Source organism: Etheostoma spectabile, unplaced genomic scaffold (genome assembly GCF_008692095.1).
Source record: "Etheostoma spectabile isolate EspeVRDwgs_2016 unplaced genomic scaffold, UIUC_Espe_1.0 scaffold00019063, whole genome shotgun sequence".
Taxonomy (NCBI): domain Eukaryota; kingdom Metazoa; phylum Chordata; class Actinopteri; order Perciformes; family Percidae; genus Etheostoma; species Etheostoma spectabile.
This window is the reverse complement of record NW_022604654.1, coordinates 44,292-53,578: the sequence shown is the minus strand read 5'-3', so window position 1 is coordinate 53,578 and position 9,287 is coordinate 44,292.

Below are 9,287 nucleotides of genomic sequence, written 5' to 3'. Positions count from 1 at the left end.
ACAAAAATAAAAACATGTCGTGTTTTGGAGGTAAATACGCTTCTGAGCTGAAAATGTCCCGGATTTTGTCTGAGAAATCTGGAAACCTTACTTTACACTGGCTTCCTGTGCCTCAAAGAATTGATTTCAAAGTACTTTTGCTAGTTTATAGATCACTAAACGGTTTAGGGCCAAAATACACTTCTGATCTGCTACTACACTATGACCCCCCCAGACCTCTCAGGTCATCTGGGACAGGTCTACTTTCTGTCCCCAGAGTCAGAACTAAACAGGGTGAAGCAGCTTTCAGTTTCTATGCTCCTCATATCTGGAATAAACTCCCAGAAACCCGCAGATCCGCTGCTACTCTCAGTTCTTTTAAATCAAGGCTGAAGACCTTTCTTTTTGATGCTGCCTTTCTTTAAATGATTTGACTGTTTTTGTGTAAAGCACTTTGAATTGCCCTGTTGCTGAAATGTGCTCTACAAATAAAGCTGCCTCGCCTTGCCTTGAGGGAAAAAAGAATTTGGCAACAGTACATCCAATAGTTGGACCATGAATGTTAGTACACCATTTTATGACACATGATCTAATAGTTGAGATATTTCAGTCGGGGCCAAATTGGTAGACTAACCCATCGACAATGCCATCTCTCTTGAGCCATTTCAAAGAAAAAAAGAACTGAAAATCATTACGTTATTAATGAACCCCCACCTTGTCAGCAGTGTTTGTTTGTGATCGTCCTTCTCTTGCATCTCCAAACAAACAGACTGCTGTTCACTGGGTCTAGGTCCAAATATGCTTTTGCATGTTTGGGTATCTATGTGTCAGAGTGACAGGTGGAAGCAGAAGGTGTTTTGCATATTTTAAAACAAATTTATGATGACTCTCAACTGTAAATAAAGTAGGCAAATTTTCCTCACATCTTTTCAGGACACAGGGTCAGCAGTAGAACAAAACCATTGATAGTGATCTAGGAAGTCATAGGGGGCCATAGTGTAGTAGCAGATCAGAAAGGTTTTTTGGACCTAAACCATTTTGTGATTTATAAACTAATAAAAGTATTTTGAAATCCATTATTTGGAGCTCATAAACTGTTGGGCAACATCACAAACAACTGATCACGTTTTCCCATGATTGCTTGACGCCTGTAATAAATTGGGAAAACCAAAGTTATAACATATTGTCTTTAACTGACTAAGTGCATTGTACAAATTAACGACTGGAAGTGTCAGAACTTTCTGAAATTAAATGAAGGAAAAACTGAGGTGGTTGTTTTTGGAGCAAAAGAGGAACGATTAAAAGTCTGCACTCGTAGCCGAAAAAAACACGTAGCCGATAGTCAAACACCCTCCACCCGCAGACTCCAGACAGCCAGAGCCAGCGCTGCTTAGAGCTCAGAGATGTTGTAGAAAGCCGTATTTTACGATGCTTTACATGGAGTCTGGTGGGTTTAGCGAACGCAATTTCGCAGACTTTTATGTTTTAAAAAGGATCTTAATCTTTAACAGAAAGGTCGACCTCCTTAGAAATCCTTTCCATAATGTTGTCAGACAATTACAATATTAATCTGAGCCTGTCAGTAGCAAAACAAGCACTTTTATGAACGTAAATAAAAGCTGGACAATTATCCCATTAACTTACATTGTAGCTTGTTTCTCTGATGCCAACTGCAGCGATCTTATTTAATACTGCATCACTGTTAAAGGAAAATATGTCCTCAATAGTTTTTATTGTATTCGATTGTCAGTGAGCTGCTGCAGAAACAAACCTGAAGCAATAAAGCAAAAGCTGTCAGATAAATGTAGTTCAGTGAACATTACAACATTAGGAAATATGAAGACTTTTTATCTTGAAATATTAGGACGTTATATCTTGAAATATTAGAACTTTATATCTTAAAATACTAGGACTTTCTATTTTTAAAAATAAAGACTTTCTATCTTGAAATATGAAGACTTTCTATCTTGAAATATTAAGACTTTCTATCTTGAAATGTTAGGACTTTTTATCTTGAAATATTAGGACTTTTAATTTTGAAATATCAGGACTTTCTATCTTGAAATGTTAGGACTTTCTATCTTAAAATATTCCCCTCTGAGGTGTAGTGGAGTGGAGTAGGAAGTAGCAGCAGGGGTGAGTCTAGTATCAGACCATTGGGGGGATTGGGGGGGGGGGGGCTCAGCCCCTAATGAGAACAGCTCTAGGTCTAGTGTCCCCGTTTTAAGTTTTACAAAAATAAAAACATGACTTGTTTTATAGATATATACGCTTCTGAGCTGAAAATGTCCCCGGATTTTGTCTGAGAAATCTGGAAACCTTACTTTACACTGGCTTCCTGTGCCTCAAAGAATTGATTTCAAAGTACTTTTGCTAGTTTATAAATCACTAAACGGTTTAGGGCCAAAATACATTTCTGATCTGCTACTACACTATGAACCACCCAGACCTCTCAGGTCATCTGGGACAGGTCTACTTTCTGTCCCCAGAGTCAGAACTAAACAGGGTGAAGCAGCTTTCAGTTTCTATGCTCCTCATATCTGGAATAAACTCCCAGAAACCTGTAGATCCGCTGCTACTCTCAGTTCTTTTAAATCAAGGCTGAAGACCTTTCTTTTTGATGTTGCCTTTCTTTAAATGATTTGACTGTTTTTGTGTAAAGCACTTTGAATTGCCCTGTTGCTGAAATGTGCTCTACAAATAAAGCTGCCTCGCCTTGCCTTGAGGGAAAAAAGAATTTGGCAACAGTACATCCAATAGTTGGACCATGAATGTTAGTACACCATTTTATGACAATTGATCTAATAGTTGAGATATTTCAGTCGGGGCCAAATTGGTAGACTAACTCATCGACAATGCCATCTCTCTTGAGCCATTTCAAAGAAAAAAAGAACTGAAAATCATTAAGTTATTAATGAACACCCACCTTGTCAGCAGTGTTTGTTTGTGATCGTCCTTCTCTTGCATCTCCAAACAAACAGACTGCTGTTCACTGGGTCTAGGTCCAAATATTACAATGCTTTTGCATGTTTGGGTTTCCATGTGTCAGAGTGACAGGTGGAAGCAGAAGGTGTTTTGCATGATTTAAAACAAATTCATGATGACTCTCAACTATAAATAAAGTAGGCAAATTTTCCTCTCACATCTTTTCAGGACACAGGGTCAGCTGTAGAACAACACCATTGATAGTGATCTAGGAAGTCATAGGGGGTCTTATTGTACAGTCCCTGACAAAAGTCTTGTCGCTTGTGTACAAATTGACCTGAAGTGCCGCTGAAATATATTTCTAATCAAGATTTATTTTTAAAAGAAATGGCTCATTTTAATCCCAACAGCTTTTGTAATAATGTTTCAGTGCAAAACGAAACTGTCAAAAAGTATTCTAATATTCACAGCTTGGTAAAGCCCATTGAGTCAATTTTTGCAAAGACATAAGTGTTGTCGCCTTGTCCTATGAGCTTCACCTGTGACTAATAATGGATCAATCAGGTCTCAGGTGTGTATAAACACAACCCCAGTACACTAGACCTTCACATCAACTGCAACTAGACATCTGCAAACATGCCTAAGATTCACCCTGAGACTAAAGTTTGGATTATCAAGAGGCTGAAGACCAGATCCACTGCTGATGTGGCAGACACCTTCAATGTGTCTCAGCGTCAAGTACAGAGGATTAAAAAAACATTTGAAGACACTGGAGGCGTTTTTGACAAGCCCAGGTCAGGCAGACCCCGCAAGACAACTGCTAGAGAGGACCGTTTGTTGGCTCGAAAATCCAAGGCCAGCCCATTTTCCACTGCAGCAGAGCTCCACCAGACCTGGTCCCCTGAAGTCCCTGTGTCAACCTGAACAGTTTGTCGGATTCTGTCTTGAAATGGCCTCCATGGTCGAATCAGTGCCCAGAAGCCGGCACTAAACAAAAGACAATTGAAAAACCGTGTGGCATTTGCCAAGGCCCACAGCTTGCTAAAAGGATGGATGCTGGAGAAGTGGAAGAAAGTGGATTTTTCAGATGAATCTTCTGTTGAATTACACCACAGTCGCCGCAAGTATTGCAGGAGACCTACTGGAGCCCGCATGAATCCAAGATTCACCCAGAAAACAGTGAAGTTTGGTGGCGGAAAAATCATGGTCTGGGGTTACATCCAGTATGGGGGTGGGCAAGAGATCTGCAGGGTGGAAGGCAACATCAATAGTCTCAAATACCAAGACATCTTAGCTACCTCTTATATTCCCAACCATAAAAGAGGCCAAATTCTGCAGCAGGATGGCGCTCCATCGCATACTTCCATCTCCACTTCAGGGTTCCTCAAGGCGAAGAAGATCAAGATGCTCCAGGATTGGCCGGCCCCGTCACCAGACATGAACATCATGGAGCATATGTGGGGTAGGATGAAAGAGGAAGCATGGAAGACCAAACCAAAGAATATTGATGAACTCTGGGAGACATGCAAGACTGCTTTCCTAGCTATTCCTGATGACTTCATCAACACGTGGTCTGAATCCTTGCCAAACCACATGGATGCAGTCCTTCAAGCTCATGGAAGTTATACAAGATATTAAATTTGAATCTCACAGCACCACTATTTAATTTGCTGACATATTTTAGTATTTGTAGTAAATTTGTTCAATTTATGTATAGGCGACAAAACCTTTGTCTCGCCAATATTTGACCTTTCTGTCTTGTTTAATACATCTTTTTTTAGTGAAACTAATTTATTTCAGTGCATTGAACATCATTTGGGAGGGTTTTAGCTTTTCATTTGAGTTATTTCTTACACCAATTGATTAATTAAAAGTCAGGTTAATAGCAGGTGTTTCTACAAAATAGATAAGCGACAAGACTTTTGTCAGGGACTGTATATTGTTAAGCATGAGAGGCCAACCTGTATTTGTACCAGTGTTTCCGTGGTAACGCTGCTATCGCGGCCGCCACGGCGACAAACACAGAAGAAGTAATTGAATGCAACTAACTTCAGTTGGTAGAGTAACAGCGTGTGAAACAGAGCCTGCTGGACCCATTCATAATGAGTCAGCTGTCTCTCTGTGAGTACCCCCCCACCCCTTCTCCCTAGCTCTTTTATTCAGTTGTGGTTGAAAACAAGTAAAGGAGCTTTCACAGAGACACTTTTTTTTTTTAAATATATCCTAGGCTATTTATTTCTGATCATTTCCATTTCCATGTGTTGCAGCTGTATGTCTATACAGCATACAACTTCAACATAAGAGGAATGTAGCACATTATGGATGTGAAAGCAGTTATAAGCCTATGTGACTGTAAAAGGTTTTGGTTAAAAACAACAAATAATCGTGATAATAATTGTGATTACAATATTGATCAAATTAATCGTGATTAGCATTTTAGTCATAATCGTGCAGCCCTAACTCAGAGTTCTGCATTCATAACAGACTGGAGGAAACGTAGTATTGGTTGAATATACTTGTAGATAGAAAGATAGATACTATTGATAGCTAGATAATTTAGATATAGATAGATACTATAGATAGATACTTTAGATATAGATAGATAGATAGATAGATAGATACTATAGATGGATACTATAGATAGATACTATTGATAGCTAGATAATTTAGATATAGATAGATAGATAGGCCTACTATAGATAGATAGATACTATAGATAAATAGATATACTTGATTCATCCCAAAGGAAAATTTAGTGGCAAGACAACATAACAAAAACACATATACACCCATATACACATAGTGCACTCTCTTGAAATATTACAACTTCTTTAGACAAATTGTAAAATTTGGACTATTTCAGGATTTTCTTTCTTGAAAAATTGAAGAAACATGCACCATGGACTGCTAATTAGCCTATACCTTCTGCCCGAGGCTGCCTTTCAAACTGACTAATAACACGTTAAATCAGACATCACATCACACATTATAAGAGAGCTGAGACGTTAACGCTAGCAGTTAGCCACGAAGCTAATAGCGGAGCTAGTAGTTAACCACAAAGCTACCAGCGGAGCTAGACGTTAGCTTCGTAGCTAACAGCGGAACTAGCAGGTAGCCACGAAGGTGACTGCGGAGCTAGACGTTAGCTTCGTAGCTAACAGCGGAGCTAGCAGGTAGCCACGAAGGTGACTGCGGAGCTAGACGTTAGCTTCGTAGCTAACAGCGGAGCTAGCAGGTAGCCACGAAGGTGACTGCGGAGCAAGCAGAGGAGCTAGCAGTTAGTCATGAAGCTAATAGCGGAGCTAGCAGGTAGCCACGAAGGTGACTGCGGAGCAAGCAGAGGAGCTAGCAGTTAGTCATGAAGCTAATAGCGGAGCTAGCAGTTAGCCATGAAACTAATTGCGGAGCTAACAACGGAGCTAGCCCAGCGTGTTAAGGCATGCGCCGCTCGCACGCACTCTGGCTGCCTTGTAAAAGAGCAGTTTTTAAGATATTTACCTGAACACGTGCGGGTTCGCCTGGAGCTCTGTCTCCCAAAAAACTCACTCATAGAGCAGCATATCTTCACCAGACTCCATGTAAATAATCACTACTTTTAGCGTGTATAGAGCAGCATATCTCCACCAGACTCCATGTAAATAATCACTACTTTTAGCGTGTATAGAGCAGTATATCTCCACCAGACTCCATGTAAATAATCACTACTTTTAGCGTGTATAGAGCAGCTTATCTCCACCAGACTCCATGCAAATAATCACTACTTTTAGCGTGTATAGAGCAGCTTATCTCCACCAGACTCCATGTAAATAACCTGGGGTCTTATTTATAAAACTGCGCGTATAGTAAAATAAAATAAATCAGATTTATAAAACCGTGCGCATGCACATCTGTAAGTAATATTCTGTTTATAGATCACATATTACCTACAAGTGTGCACATGTAAATCAGCCTCTTATCCCTCCCTGTACACGCCCACTTTTCATTTTAATAATATGTTGATATTTAAAGTATAACTTGTGTATATTTCAACCTGGACTCCATCCCCCCGTGGTTCTGTGTATGCAGTAGCATTTTGAAATACATTCTTTGAGGGGCAGGAAAAAAGTGTAAAGACCTCCGAACTGGAGTGATGTGAATATTGACTTAAAATATACATTTATAATTACTTAAACCATAATTTCATACAATATTATCTCAAGAAATGTACTCACGATATTAACACATATACACACACACACACACACACACTTACTTTATACATTTTCAGGATTCTAAATATTAAAATAATGTTTTAGAAAGAAAAGTTCTGTTATTGTTATTACTACACACATGTCAGGTTGATTTAATTATGTATACTCTATATTACATATTGTTTTGTAGTTTTTCCGTTTTTTTTTTTTGAATGTGTTCAGGGTTACAGTAAAAATACAGTTTTTTAAAATCTGTTGACCTACTTTAATTCTATTGGTTGCTGTTAACTTCTCGTCCAATGAGCTGTCGATGTGAGGGCAGAGGGGCGGGCCTTCGGCGGTGACGAGGAGAACGACCGTTATCCGTGATGATGAAGAGAATCAGTTATCTCTACCAGATACTCACTGAAACGGACAGAAGGTAAACATTCATTCATTTCCATATGTAAACATATGGAAAACATACATGTGTGTGTGTGTGTGTGTTAATATTGTTTTACATCCATACAGTTTGTAAAAGTTATGATACCAACGGCTGTTAGCATCGTTAGCCCGCAAGTATCGTTAGCATCGTTAGCAGTTAGTGTAGCACAAGCTAAAGTCCTTGTGGAGGGTGACCGGATGTCCCCGGTTTCCGGAAACAGTCCCCGGTTTTGGTGACCTGTCCCCGGAAATGTCCCCAGTTTTCACAGTGACTGACAGACCTAAAATTGGAATGAAAGAAAGAAAACAGTGACCCAACTGACCTAACTGGCTTTATTAGCCTACAAGCTAGCACTAGCTTGTAGGCTAATAGAGCCAGTTAGTAGTTGTTTTAAGTGAGTGAGTGAAAACATAGACAGTTAAAGAAGTGGACCAACAGGTCCCGTTGCTCCGGACGGAGACCAGTGAAGTCTATTAGAAGCTCTTTCCCGGTGATGCTGAGCGTTACTGCGCAGTCTCCAACTGAGCTTGACGACGTAAATGTGACGTGAGCAACCTGTCTGAAAGTTGTAGCGGTACGTACGTAATTACTGCTAACTAACATGCTAGTTAACATTAACATAGCCACAGGCTAATTACTGCTAACTAACATGTTAGTTAACATTAACATAGACACAGGCTAATTACTGCTAACTAACATGCTAGTTAAAATTAACATAGACACAGGCTAATTACTGCTAATTAACATGCTAGTTTACATTAACATAGGCACAGGCTAATTACTGCTAATTAACATGCTAGTTAAAATTAACTGACACCGGCTAATTACTGCTAACATGTTAGTTAACATTGAAATAGGCACAGGCTAATTACTGCTAACTAACATGCTAGTTAAAATTAACAGACACCGGCTAATTACTGCTAACTAACATGCTAGTTAAAACTAACATAGACACAGGCTAATTACTGCTAATTAACATGCTAGTTAACATTAACATAGGCACAGGCTAATTACTGCTAACTAACATGCTAGTTAAAGTTAACAGACACCGGCTAATTACTGCTAACTAACATGCTAGTTAACATTAACATAAAAGAGACACAAAAATACAGTTAATCAACATTGTATCGTCTCATAGTCTAAGACAGCGGGGGGGCGGGCAGAAGGTTACTTCCTGGTGTGAAGCAAAAGGTTTCTTTCTATATGTGAGATGCCAGACTTGACCTAATCATTTCTTTAGAGGGGGGGGGGGGGGGGGGGGAACAATAGGGCTGTCCTGATCTACTCGTCATTGTGACATTAGATGATAATTAAACAGCTTAATATGGAGCATTCACCACTGAATTAAATCAAATCTCCTCAACCCGACTGCAGCATACTTTAGCATAAATACATTGTTTTTAACTTTTCATATCTCAACACTGTCAACGGGCTTATCTGCTAACGTTAGCTACCGACAGTTACCTTGGAACAATCCAGCAAATAGACCGAGCTTTAATGCGTTGCCTGAAATATATCTTCAAACAAACAAAGAATTGCTGATTTTTATGTTTCTGAAATGTGATCATTTGAAGCTTTTCCGTGTCGTACGTTAGGGAAAGAGATATGAATCCCAATTACTTTGGTTTCTATTGAAATCAGGATTATTTAACAGGATTCCTCGTTGTGTCTTTGAAAGGTGTTTTCATTTATTAAAGTTAAAAACAGCTTTAACTGGGATTTTTTTGCTTTGTTCTTTTACTGTAGAAGAAACGCTCTGGCTTGTTTGT